Raw genomic sequence first — 12078 nt, 5'->3', positions numbered from 1 at the left:
AAAGTCAGTGTCAGTTTAACCCCCTGCCTTCTGTCTTTTTCCTGTGAGTCTTATTTTGAGAGGAGGCTGAGGGTAGGAATTGTCCGGAGAATTACAATGGATAAAGAGTTGGCAGGCATATACCACATGCTGAGATTTATAAGAAGGATAATATTAGTAAAGGGTTTGGGGGATATCTATAATACCTCAATCTCCCTATCTATCTCTTGAGTGGAATTCTAGTCTGAATTTAACTCCATGTTACTTTACCAGTGTCTGGAAAATAACACTTAGCAAAGTGGAAATTTGAATTAGTGTATTTGGGTTGTTATCACAAATTACCCCTGACTGGGTGGCTTAAACAATAGGAGTTTGTTTTCACACAGGTCTGGAAGCCAGAAGTCCAAGGTCAAGGTGGCAGAAGGATTGGTATCTTGTGAGAACTCCCTTCTTGGCTGCTAAGTCGCCTTCCTCTCCGTGTCTGCATATGGTCTTCTCTCTGTGTCTGTGACCTGGTAAGGATATTAGTTGTACTGGCTTAAAACCCACCCTAATGATGTCATTTTGACTTAAATTACCACTTTAAAGATCTGCAGCAGTTACTTTTCTCTCATTGCTGAGACAAAATACCCAACACCCAAAGTTAAAGGGAAGGGGTTTAGTTGACTTACAGTTTGTAGAGGTTTTAGTCCATAATTGTCTGGCTCCAAGGCAGGAGTGACAAACAGGCATTGCAGAGGAGAAGCAACATGGTGCCCACACAGTACCAAAGGCAAAAAGAAGATTTAAAAGGGCATACCTGACCCTTTTATCTTATTCAGGCTACTTAGGGCGGGTGACACTCACACACTTAACCCCAGTGCCCTTGAGCATAGCATTGCATCACGAATCAATTCTGGCTTTGTACACTCTAGATCAAGCCTATGACCACAGGAGGCTTTGGAGGGACATCCAGACCCAAACCATAGCACACCCTGTCTCCAAATATATCGCCTCCTGAGTTAATGGAGTTAGGACTTCCACATAGGAATCGTTTAAAAATAATTTTTAAAAAATTATTACATTAGCAGACACATTGCCATTAATCCCTCTCAAAATATTCTCCCTCTTCAAACACACTTGTCCCATCATTTCTTCTACTCTCTGGAGCAATTCTGAAAGTCCTTCAGAAGGGTCTTTACAAGGTGTGGTAAAAGTAAAGTGAGTGCTACTTTTGAATATCGTCCAATGGAAAGACCACATGTGTCCTAAGAAGATATAATTGTTATTATTTCCCCAGAAAGAAGCCTGAATTCCTCAGCATTGGTCTTCCTTCTACTCTCACCAGAAGGTGAGAGGCAGCTAAAGCTGACTTGGGACCCCAGCTCTGCTCTTTCTAGTGATGTGACCATAGATCAGTTGCTTAATTCCTCTGAGCTCTAATTTCCTTTGCAGTGAAATATGGACAGTTATGCCACCTGAGGGGAAGCCCAAAGATTCACTGAGATGGCGTGAAAGAGCCTGGCATGGTTCCTGTTGTAGTTCTCCTAGCTGGACTCTGGGCTCAAGAATGTGCAGCAACCTCTCTGGGGTCCCTAAGGACATGCCATCCAGAGATGAGACAGATACATTTACTTCTGGGAAGGTGAGCAGTGTTTCCCGAGTCACCTGCTTGTGCCCACCTCACTCCAACTCTGACTCTCCAGATAAGGCCTTGGCCTCCTTGTCCCACATCTCTTCCAGGTTCCCACAAGAACAGCCGAGGTGGCTTCACAGCAGCTCTTTCCCTAGCTGATCTCCATGCTGGGAGCCTCCACCTTTCAACTTGCCCTAAGACGAAGAGGAGTGGAGGTTTGGCGAAGATGTCAGAGTGGCTTCAAACTGAAATAGGAATGCTCTAGCCTTGGATTGGGGCCCAGGCCACTGCCACTTGCACTGGTTGTCAGATTCCAGGGGTCAGCAGTTTCCCAGGCTGGGGTGATGAGCTGTTCCTTTGTCAAGTCTGAAGCAATTGCTGAGAGCAGTTGAGGAGAGTCTGGGAGAAGGAGAGAGTGCCAGGTCAGATGGGAGAGCTGCCCTCTCCTTGCTGTAATACACAGTGTGTGGAGGACATAATTGAAGAGGGGGAAGGACTTTCTTAAACTCCAGGAGTGTCGCAGAGCCTCTGGATCCAGTGCTGGCCAAGGCCACCCCCACATCTCTCCATGGCTCACCTGGTTCCCTTGTGTTTGTGGGCTCTAGTGGCAGGAGATGAAGGCAGCCATGCAAAAGACAGCTGACATCACACTTACCATTGTCCCTGCATGAGAGCAAATAGGTCTGTCAATGGCCAGAGTCTGTCCTGTCTCCCTGTTTTGCCTTTCCCATTGCTGGTTCCCTTCTCTCCAGAAGGTGCCAAAAGGGGAAGAGCGACAGAGAAGTGAGTCTGCTTTGCATAGCAAGGACAGCTAGGTAACAGTTTTTTGGCTACTGTGCCCTCAGAAGTACCTCTTCCTTCCCAGTATAAAAGGAAATCAACAGGTTCAACAGGTTATAGAAGCATTGCTCAATCCTTAGCCTAAGTGCTTGAGGATTCACTGAGGGGCTAGGGAAGGTCCAGTTGGACTGGACCTGGGCTTTCCAGCCTCCTCCACATTATCTGTGGAGACACTAAGCCTCCTCTGCTCCTGGCCCCCAGCCAAGCCTGGCCACATGCCTGGAACCCCTGCCCACAAGCTGAGAGGCCCTGTGGTTGGTTTAGCAGCCTCATCTTCCTGGAGCCCAGGCTGGCTTTCACCACCATTTTTTAGTTTCTACTCCCAGTGCTTCCCAAGCTTGGGTTCTCACTGCCTAAGTCTCATTTCCTTGGCTTGGTCGGTGGTCAGGATGTTCTTGAGGTTGGGGCGGTCACTAGATGCCACACACTGGACTCTCACTTCCTGGGTGGGAGGGGTCTTCTCCGTCTCATCAGCCCCTCAGGTGGTCAGCCTCAGTAGTGACCCATCGCGTCAGCTGGGGACACGTCGGAGCTGGCCACACTGTCTATTAACCACTGGGATTTGTATCTCTTGGCCTCCTGCCCTCCATTCCCACCCAGTGGCAAGTCAATCCCTGCAGACCACCACCTTGTGACTGTGCAGTCTGGCTTACTTCCTGGCTGAGCCCTGAGGGAGGGTCAGCGTGGGGAAGCTAACGTGTCAGTGGACTTCAGGCTGCCCATGACCTCTCCTAGAGCCATGTTCAACTCTCCTGCTCTCTTCTTCGACCGTCTCCCTGGGAGTGTGTCTTCCTGTCTCACTGGCTCTAGGCCTAGGATTTTTACTTCTAGTCACCCAGAATGTCTTACCAGTCTCTCGGCCAGTGCCTTTGTCCTCAGTCACCCAATTCTGATTGTTTTCCTGTTACAAATGTTTCATGGCTCTCTCTGGCCTACCACATTCATAGGTCTACAGTGTGACCTCCACCCCATTTCCTAACATCTCCTACACCCGCCTCCCAGTCAGGAATCACTGTTTGTTCCATTCCCGGAAGCTGTGTTTCTTCTTGGACATGTACTTTCTTTGCTGAGCACTGTGGCTCACGCCACTCTCTCTGGCCCGTATGCCCTTCTCCAGGTTTCTTGGGTAGTTCAGAAAATCTTGCCAAACTTCACACACACATGTACGAATTCACCCTTTGTGTTACTCCCAGCCCACTCCTGCCGCAGACTTATGCAAGTCCCAGCTCTGTTTCATTGCCCCACACCTCAATGATGCAAACCAGAACCAAAACCCACCTCAAGAAAGTCTCGGACTGCACTTTTGAATCAGTTGGAAATTTGAACAAAACTTTTTTTTCACGTCTTATCTGATCCTTTCACTTTCTATTTAGAGAGACTCGTTGACCTTTCTTATAGCCATGATGCTGCTTGCCAGGCTTGCAATACATTTACATCTATAAATTCAAACTACACTGCTTATCTTTATTCCATGACACAGTCATCTTCTGTTTTCTTAATGTTCTGGCCAAAATTGAATGTTTTCTTTGGAACTCCTTTAGCATCGTCTGTTTTCGCGAAGCACTGTCTCATTTTCTTTTACTCATTAATTTAACAAATGTCACTGAGCATGGTGGTGCACACCTGTAATCCCAGCACTGGGAAGCCTGAGGCAGGAGGATCACTGTGAATTTGAGGCCAGCCTGGGCTACACCATAAGTTCAAGGACAGCCTGAACTGCAGAGTGAGACACTGTTCCAAAGAATAAGTAAATAAATAAAATACAGGCATTGCTATTTTACTAGGCACTACTATTTATAATGGGCTATAGCAGTGAACAAAACGAATACAAATATATATAGAGAGAAACAAAAATTGCCAACCTCATGGAGATTGAGTCATCTGTGGATAGAAATAACCCAAAAAGGTTATACACATAATTAAAAACATACATATAATATGTCAGATATTGATAAGTTATTGAGAAAAATAAACAGAAGCCTAGGAACCATGGGAAGATGTTTAAACTTGAGAATAGGAAGGTCTTATAAACTTGACCTGAGCATGTTGAATATGCATGATTCTGAGATTTCTTTGGATTTATTTGTTATCAGGCTCAAACTCAGAGACTTCACACTGAACTACATCCCATCCTGTTTTGAGATAAGGTCTCACTAAGCTGTTAAATTGTCCAGGTTGGGCTGAAATTTGGGATCCTCCTGCCTCAGCCTCCCCAAAACTGGGACTATTGGTGGATGGAAAGGTTTGGTAGGGTTGTTTTGTTTTGTTTTGTTATAAATAACAGTAGCTTCTGAGAAATTTGAGGTAGATGAGTAGTGAGTCACTCCCTCATCATGTCATCTCAAGCTGGATTCTGCTAATGGTGGTGGTCATTAACCAGATAACCATTAGTAAAAGCAGGCTTGAAACCAGGGCCAGGCCTCATCGATCTTGCTACACTTCTGAGGTTCTGCCCTCTTTTGGGATTATGTAACCTCAGATCCCCAACAGCTGGACACAGAACACGTTGGGGGCAAGTTTCTCCTGGTAAGTAGAAGTTACAAATCTTGCTGGATTCTTATACCCTATGTTTATAAAGGTGCAAAGTATCCCTAAGTTACGTAGCCAATTATTTCAGCCAGGCCACAAAAATAATTTTAACTTCACCTAAGAGTTGAGTTTTAAGCCTCACCGTGTTACTTAACATGTTGCTGGTTTCACTGTTATAGTTATTTTTTAATTTAGTTTGTCAGTTAACAAAGTGCTGGTAGTTGCTTAAGATGTGAATAACAGAAATTCAGAGCTGTGGCCTCTGGAGTGTGGCTCTTTGGTAGAATGCTGAAATGTGCATTCTTCATTGTGCTTTGGCTGACACATCTCTAGAGTTAAACTTTAAAGGAACTGATGTGTGTGTGATGTCCTGCAGGTTGTACTGAAGAAGTTTAGAGTAAATTAAAATACGAGGTTGATTGAACAATACAGTGAATGTTTACATTTTTAAAATTTGTATGACAGTAAAAGACGCATCACTATTAATCCCCCTCAAAATCCTCCCTCTCGCTTTGAACACACTCAGCCCATCGCTCTTGCCTCTTTCTGATACAGCCCTGGAAGTCCTCTTTTGTGAAAGTCTTTAGTTGCACTGCTGTGGCTGCCTGGATGTCCTAAATCCATTCAGAACATTTACTTTTCATGTCATTTTGACTTTGGGGAAGACCCAGAACTTGTATGGCACCAGATCTAGTAAATAAGGTGGTAAGGACAATCTGTCATGTTTTCATGAACCTGCCTTTCCATCAGATGGCACTCAGCAGCAGTATTCCTCGTACTTTTTTTAATCACACATCATAAAGACAGAGAGGAAACTTCCAGAAGTGTTTCAGAAAATGGCAAGGTGGATGGGATAAGTGTGTTTGAAGGAAGGCGGGTACTTTGAGGGAAGGCGGGTACTTTGAGGGAATTACTGGCAGTGTGTCCTGCAGTGTAATATAGTTTTTTATTTAAACATTCACTGTGTGTTTTGATCACTCCTTATACAATAACAGGTGGTTCGGTGAAGAACACACTTGAAAAAACTCAAAGGAAGTGGAGGAATGAGCCATGCCAGGCTGAGGGGCAATGCGTGCAGTGGTCAGGCCGAGGAGTGTGCCTGACCTGTGTGGAGGGCCACATGGCTGAAGCCAGGTCAGGAGGGAGGACACAGGAGTAGCAGATAGTGCCAGAGAGCAGATGGGTCAGAACACAGGGGCCCATTGTAAGTAAGATGGAAGCTATCAGATAGTTGTGTATCAAGGAGTGACATGACCTGGCTTAGGTTTCCCGGAGTCAATTGGGCTGCTGCATAGAGAACTGACCGTCAGGAAACAAGGGCCAGGGGGAAGATCAGTTAGGAGCCTAGTGAAACAGCCCAGGTGAGACTGGCCAGTGTAATGACAAGTGATGAGATGCAGCATCTGTGTGGAAGGGTGAGCAACTGGGTTGGGGTGGGACTCAGCTGAAAGCCAGCTGAAGAGTTTAGGGTGAGCACACCAGAGGCTGGAGTTGTGATTCCTGAGATGGAGAGAATGGCTGGAGAGAAGGTGTTGGATAGGGTTGGGTCAGCAATCTGTTTAACAGGTTGCAGAGGCAGAAAGGGGTGTGCAGTACACAGTTGGCTCCTGCCTTAGGTTTGAGAGAAGAGAACAGGCAAGACTTATAAATTTGGCAACATTCAACACAGAGACAGTACTCTGTGTTTATCTGGGTGAGATAACCAAGAGAACTAGTGCAGAGAGAAGAGAGGAGACAGTCTAGGACCAAGCTCTAAGGCTCTGCCATTCAGAGGACAGGGGATGAGGAAGAAGTAGCAAAGAAGTCTGAGAAGAAGGCCCAATGTGTGCATGTGGGGGGAGGCACCAGGAGACTGTGTGTCCTAGAACCCAATCAGGGCAGATCTCTGACCACTGCTTCTAATAACACTGGTGGTCACCAGTGCCTTTGATGAAATAAAACACAGATGCATGCCTGTAATCCAAGCACTCTGTGAGACTGAGGCAGGAGGACTGCAAGTTTAAGCCTGGCTTGGGCAACTTCATGAGTTAGGGAGATACTAGCATCAAGAAATAGAAAGGGCTGGGGATGTAGCTCAGTGCGAACAACTAGGTTTCATCCTCAGGATTGCGGGGGGTGGGGTCTATTCTTTTGATCAATATTGCTGATGGCTTTAATGGGCAGGAGGAAAACTGGAGGTGACTCCTTGAGTTAGGGGTGCTATGTTCAACAGGTCAGCTCCATATTTTGTAATCCTGTAATACATGCAACACAAACAAGACTGGAACTGTGTCTCCTCTGGGAGTCACTACCTAGCCAAGGAAATTCTTCAAACAGTGACAATTCCGAGTGCCAAGAATTCTATAAAGGATGGAAGTAATTTCTAAGGGAGCCTAAAGAGGCAGAGGCAAATTCTGGAGAAGTTCAGGGAAGTGACCTGTGGGCTGGCTTTGAAGCGAGGGTGGCAGTCGCCGTGTACTCACAGCGCTGATGCTGGCAGGAGGAAGAGAGCAACGAGGAACAGGATGCGAAATGCCTGGGATACGTGTGGAGAGGGGTGGTCCCAGCTGAGCCTGTTCATGCTGTTGGCCACATTGATAATGGCTTTGTGTAGCCTTGAGCTTTTATCCCACAGCCAAGAGGAAACATTGCAATTCTTTTAAAAAATATTAATTAAATAAATAAAAATTGTGTGTACTTATTGTGTACAACATTATGTTTTTAAATATGTATATATCACGGAATGACTAAATAAGCTAATTAACATACATATTACCTCACATGCTTATCATTTGTGTGGTTAAAACCCTTAGAATCTACTCTCCTCAATTTTTAAGAATGCATCGTTATTATCTTTGGTCACCATGATGTTCAAGAGGTCTCTTTTTCCTGATGATTAGCTGAAATTTTGTATCATTGGAGCAACATCACCCCATCCCCTCCGCCCACCCCCCAAGCTTCTGGAAAGCACCGTGCTACTCTCTGAGTCTCTGAGTTTGAATTTCACTGGTCCCACAGAGGAATGAGGTGGAACATGGGCAATCTCTAACTCCTGGAGCAACAGCCCTAACTTGTACTTTGGTGAGCTACTTCTAGAGTCTTCAGAGGTAGAAACTAGAGCAATTTAGCAGCAGTGTAGGCAGAAACAGAGGGGCCCAAATCATCAATGGCTGTGAGTAAGTTCATGGGGGAAGGACGGGGTGGTGTCTGTGGGTTCAGTGACTGTGGCTGGGACCAGGAAGAGGCAGGTTTGTGTGACTCAAAGCTTTGTGGCTCTAACTCAGTAGACAAGTTGGGGAATCTTTGTGCCCTCATGTACTTAACTCCTGGCAGTTTCTTAAAAGTATTCTTCGGCTGTTTGCACTTATAAAAAACCCTCCAAGAGCTAAGAGAGAAGAGGGGAGAGGAAAGTCGGAGCACTGGAGTTGGTGTTGGAAACCCAGGGCTAATGACAGCAGGCTGGAGAGTGTTCTGGGTCACATGATGCCAGCTGAGTGTAGAAAGTCAGCAAATATGGAAGAAAAGTAATCTTTGCTAAACCACACAGAGAAAGACTGCAGTGAAAGTAGCCAGTGAGCAGCAAGGAAAAACCCTAAGATGATCTCAGGATCACTGCCAAGAAAGAGGTCAGTAAGGTCCCTGAGGACAAAAAGAAGAAACTGGAAGGAAGATAAGAGGAAAAAGGAAAATAAGACAAAAAAAAAAAAAAAAAATTACAGGAAGAAAGAAAGGAGCAAAGAGGGAGGAAAAGAAGAGGAAGAACAACAAGAGGAGAAACATGGAGAAGAGAGATAAAAGCAAGAAAAGCAGGTAAAATGTCAGCAACAGAAAGCCGTTCAGTTGAAAGTGAAAGAAAAATCTCTGGCTTCATCCAGAAGCATAGGAATGACATTCATTAAGAGAGCTTCATAACAAAACCAAAATGCTCCAGACAGTCGACCAGAGGAAAATTTCTTTAGCCATCTGGACTTGAATTTGAAGAAAACTGCTTTTGTCAAGAAACTAAAAACTATGACACAGACTCCTTGTCTCATTATTTGAGTGGCCTAAATTTAAGCAAATACATCACAGAGGCTGTTGCTTCCGTAGTGGAAGCCAAATTAAAAATCTCTGATGCAGACTGTGCAGTCTACGGTCTCTCTTTCCTCAGCGCTGTGCTGACTCTACCCCTCCCTTCTTCAGATCTGGAAAAACATTTTGAAGCAGTGAAAGACGAGAAAACTAACATTACCAAGCTAAGAACTGGTTTGCAATTCATTGGCAAATTCATAATAATTGGGATTTTTCAGTGACAAGAAAATCTTTTCTTAATCTTGGAACAGGTAAAAAAATTATTGTTACTCCTGATGGGGAAATGTAGCTCTCCAGTAAAGTTTTATTCTTTGTTTCAATATTGATCTCATCCTTTTTTGTACATGAAATCTGCCCCTCAGCATGGAACAAAGATCCTCTTCTGCATCAGACATGTAGGGATGCAATGTGGCAACTAATCTTGCTTAAAATGGTAGACGTTTATGCTACATTGTTTGAAGATGCTTCTGTCACACTTTTCCTGCTCCCATAGCAATGGCACATACTCTACTGGAGACATATGGATCATTTCTTTTTTGTTTTGTTTTGTTTTTCAGTAGCAGGGATTGAAAAGTGAGGACCTTGCACTTGTGAGGCAGGCAGCAGAACCACTGAGCTAAATCCCCAGCCCTGGACCAATTCTTTTTAGATCTTAATTGTATCTGAGGGCCAGTGTACTTTTGGAGCAAATGATGAGAAAGAAGCAATGTTTCTTGATGCAAGATATATCACAATGGTGGAAAATGCTTATTACTACCAAGACCCACCTTTGGCTGAAAAGACAATGAAAAAGAAACATCCTCTCCTCCAGGAATATGTTCAGAAACTTTGTATAAGGATCTGTCTAAGGTACTAAAGAAAAAATTTCGAAGCATGTGAAAGTAGCCCTGGCAGGACCAGAAAGTGAAAGACCATATTATTTGTTGTAGGATAAACATCTGGAATGTCAAATACAATAGTATTCATTATGTAGCCGTCCTTTTAGCAGGACTAGTGCTCTACTCAGAGGATGTTAGGATCCATATTGTAGATGGACTTTTAGAATATTTGATTGGAAATGGAGGTTAATCAACCTTACTTTAATCAGAGGTGTATTGCAGTGCTAAGTTCTTAGAGAAAATTTATCATTATCAAATAGTGGAATCATCTGTTATTTTCAGAACTCTTATTCTTCCCCACCCCCATTTGGTGCTAACCCTGATGGCTCTCCTAGTTCGCTGGACCCTACTGAGTATTTTTTCAGAATTAGACTAGTCTGCACATTTTGGATACCTATGGCCAGTACTTCGACAGAGATTCCAGTCAACGAAAACGCGAATGCTTCCTTGTGTATTTTCAGAGTTATGTCTGGTGGAAGAAAAGTTTGGAGGTTTGGACAAAAGGCCATCCTTTTCCTATTGATATGGATGACATGATCAGTGACACACATGAACTGCTAAGACCAAAGGCCAAACTCTGTAATTCTCTGGATGAATCCGTCACATGGGTACTTGACTTGGAATGAGAATACTTAATAAAACTCAGCCTAATAAATGACAGTCAAAAGAGTCTATGAAGAAGGAGAAAACTTTGAAGAAAAAGAAGTGGGGGAGGAGAAAGAGCTGAAACGGAACAGTCTGGAAATGAAAGTGATGTAAATGGGCCAAAAGAGGGGCTCTGATATTGACAGGAATGTGCGAGGAGAAGAGAGAATACAGATTACCTTACAGATTCAAATAAGGAGAATGAACCTGATGAAGATAATAATGGAGGTGGATTGAAGCTTCATTAATTAGAAGAAGGGGATTTCATTCAAGCGCTGGATAAGATAATGCTAGAGAATCTTCAGCAATGAAGGGGTGAATCTGTGATGCTGCTGTTCCTGTGCCTCTCAAAAGCCAGCTGAGGAAAGGGCGTCCATTTGGTGGTGGGGAAGGAGAAGAGTTTGCAGAAACCATGCCATTTGTCATGCTAACAACAAAAGGAAATAAACAGCAGCTGAAGATCCTTAATGTGCCCATGTTGTCCCAACTTGCTGTAAATCATTAGAACCAGCAACAGGCAGACTGAGATGCAAGGATGAGAATGAAGAAGCTCGCACAAGATCGCAGTGAACAGCAAGAACATCTAGCAGTGCTGCAGTCTCTGGCCCAGTGCGCAGCTCCAGCAGAAGCCCGTAAGGGGCGGCCTTGTTCCCCACATCCAAAGGGAGCACCAATGAAGATCTAATCTTGAAGACTGTTGGGAGGAGGCGTTGACTAGCAGCCTTGTCATCTCCTTAGGTCCCACATCTGAGGCTGTGGACAGTGGAGCCCTCCAGGAGTTGAATGGGAGCAGTGGGCACATCTCAGCACGTCGGTCTAGAGAGTTGTGACTCTAAACCTCTGACAGGCTGGGGCCCTGAGGTAGAAACACCAGCCTGGGCCAACACTGGAACAGGCCGAGGCTTCTGCCAGGAAAAGGTCTTTTGTAATGGAAATCAGGTGAGGGTTAATCTTCTCCTGAGAAAGGCAGTCAAGAAATAAGACGGTTCACTTGGCTACAGAGCAGTTACAGCAAGAAGAACACCGATGAGATGACTGACTCAGAAGAAATGGTTGTAATGGTAATAGTACGGTGAAAATGAGCTTTTCAAAGATTAAGGTTATTGGTACATTTCAGATATACATTATGATATGATGATCATACTCATCACTGGGAGTTTGTGCCTGAACATCACTTATCTTAGTTCTTATTTTTCCCCATTCTCCATCCTTTAACCCCTTCACCCCTTCCTAGTTACATAAGCTTTGTTTCTGTTTTTCCTTCTTATTTCATTTTTTTATTTCTCTTCTTTCCTTCCCCTGCCCCTCAATTCCCCTCCCCCTTTAAACATTTTTTCATATTTCACAGTATCTGTTATACATTTTGGTCCTTATTTACATTTTCGGTTTCTTACATCCGAGAAACAATTCCGTATTTACACATGTGTGTCCTATTTATGTCACTTAAGAGTATGGCCTTGGGCCAGGGATTTAGCTCAGTGGTCCCGTGCCCCCCCCCTTGCAAGTGCAAGGACCTGAATTCAATTCCCAGTACCAAAAAAA

General features: G+C 44.4%; 1 long non-coding RNA gene and 1 pseudogene across 1 annotated transcript; both read left to right on the top strand.

The window, feature by feature from the left end:
* Positions 1 to 308: 308 nt before the first annotated feature.
* LOC117286735 lies at positions 309 to 4043 on the top strand. The gene is made up of 3 exons (XR_004517855.1): positions 309 to 494; positions 1414 to 1603; positions 1702 to 4043. It is a non-coding gene; the product is annotated as an uncharacterized LOC117286735 (long non-coding RNA).
* A 4382-nt stretch (positions 4044 to 8425) lies between these two features.
* LOC104861016 lies at positions 8426 to 11250 on the top strand (annotated as a pseudogene).
* Positions 11251 to 12078: the final 828 nt, after the last annotated feature.

Source organism: Fukomys damarensis, unplaced genomic scaffold, assembly GCF_012274545.1.
Source record: "Fukomys damarensis isolate Sample0158 unplaced genomic scaffold, DMR_v1.0_HiC HiC_scaffold_18, whole genome shotgun sequence".
Lineage (NCBI taxonomy): Eukaryota > Metazoa > Chordata > Mammalia > Rodentia > Bathyergidae > Fukomys > Fukomys damarensis.
Note: the sequence above shows the minus strand (reverse complement) of the source record. Positions and strands in the feature narration are given on the sequence as shown.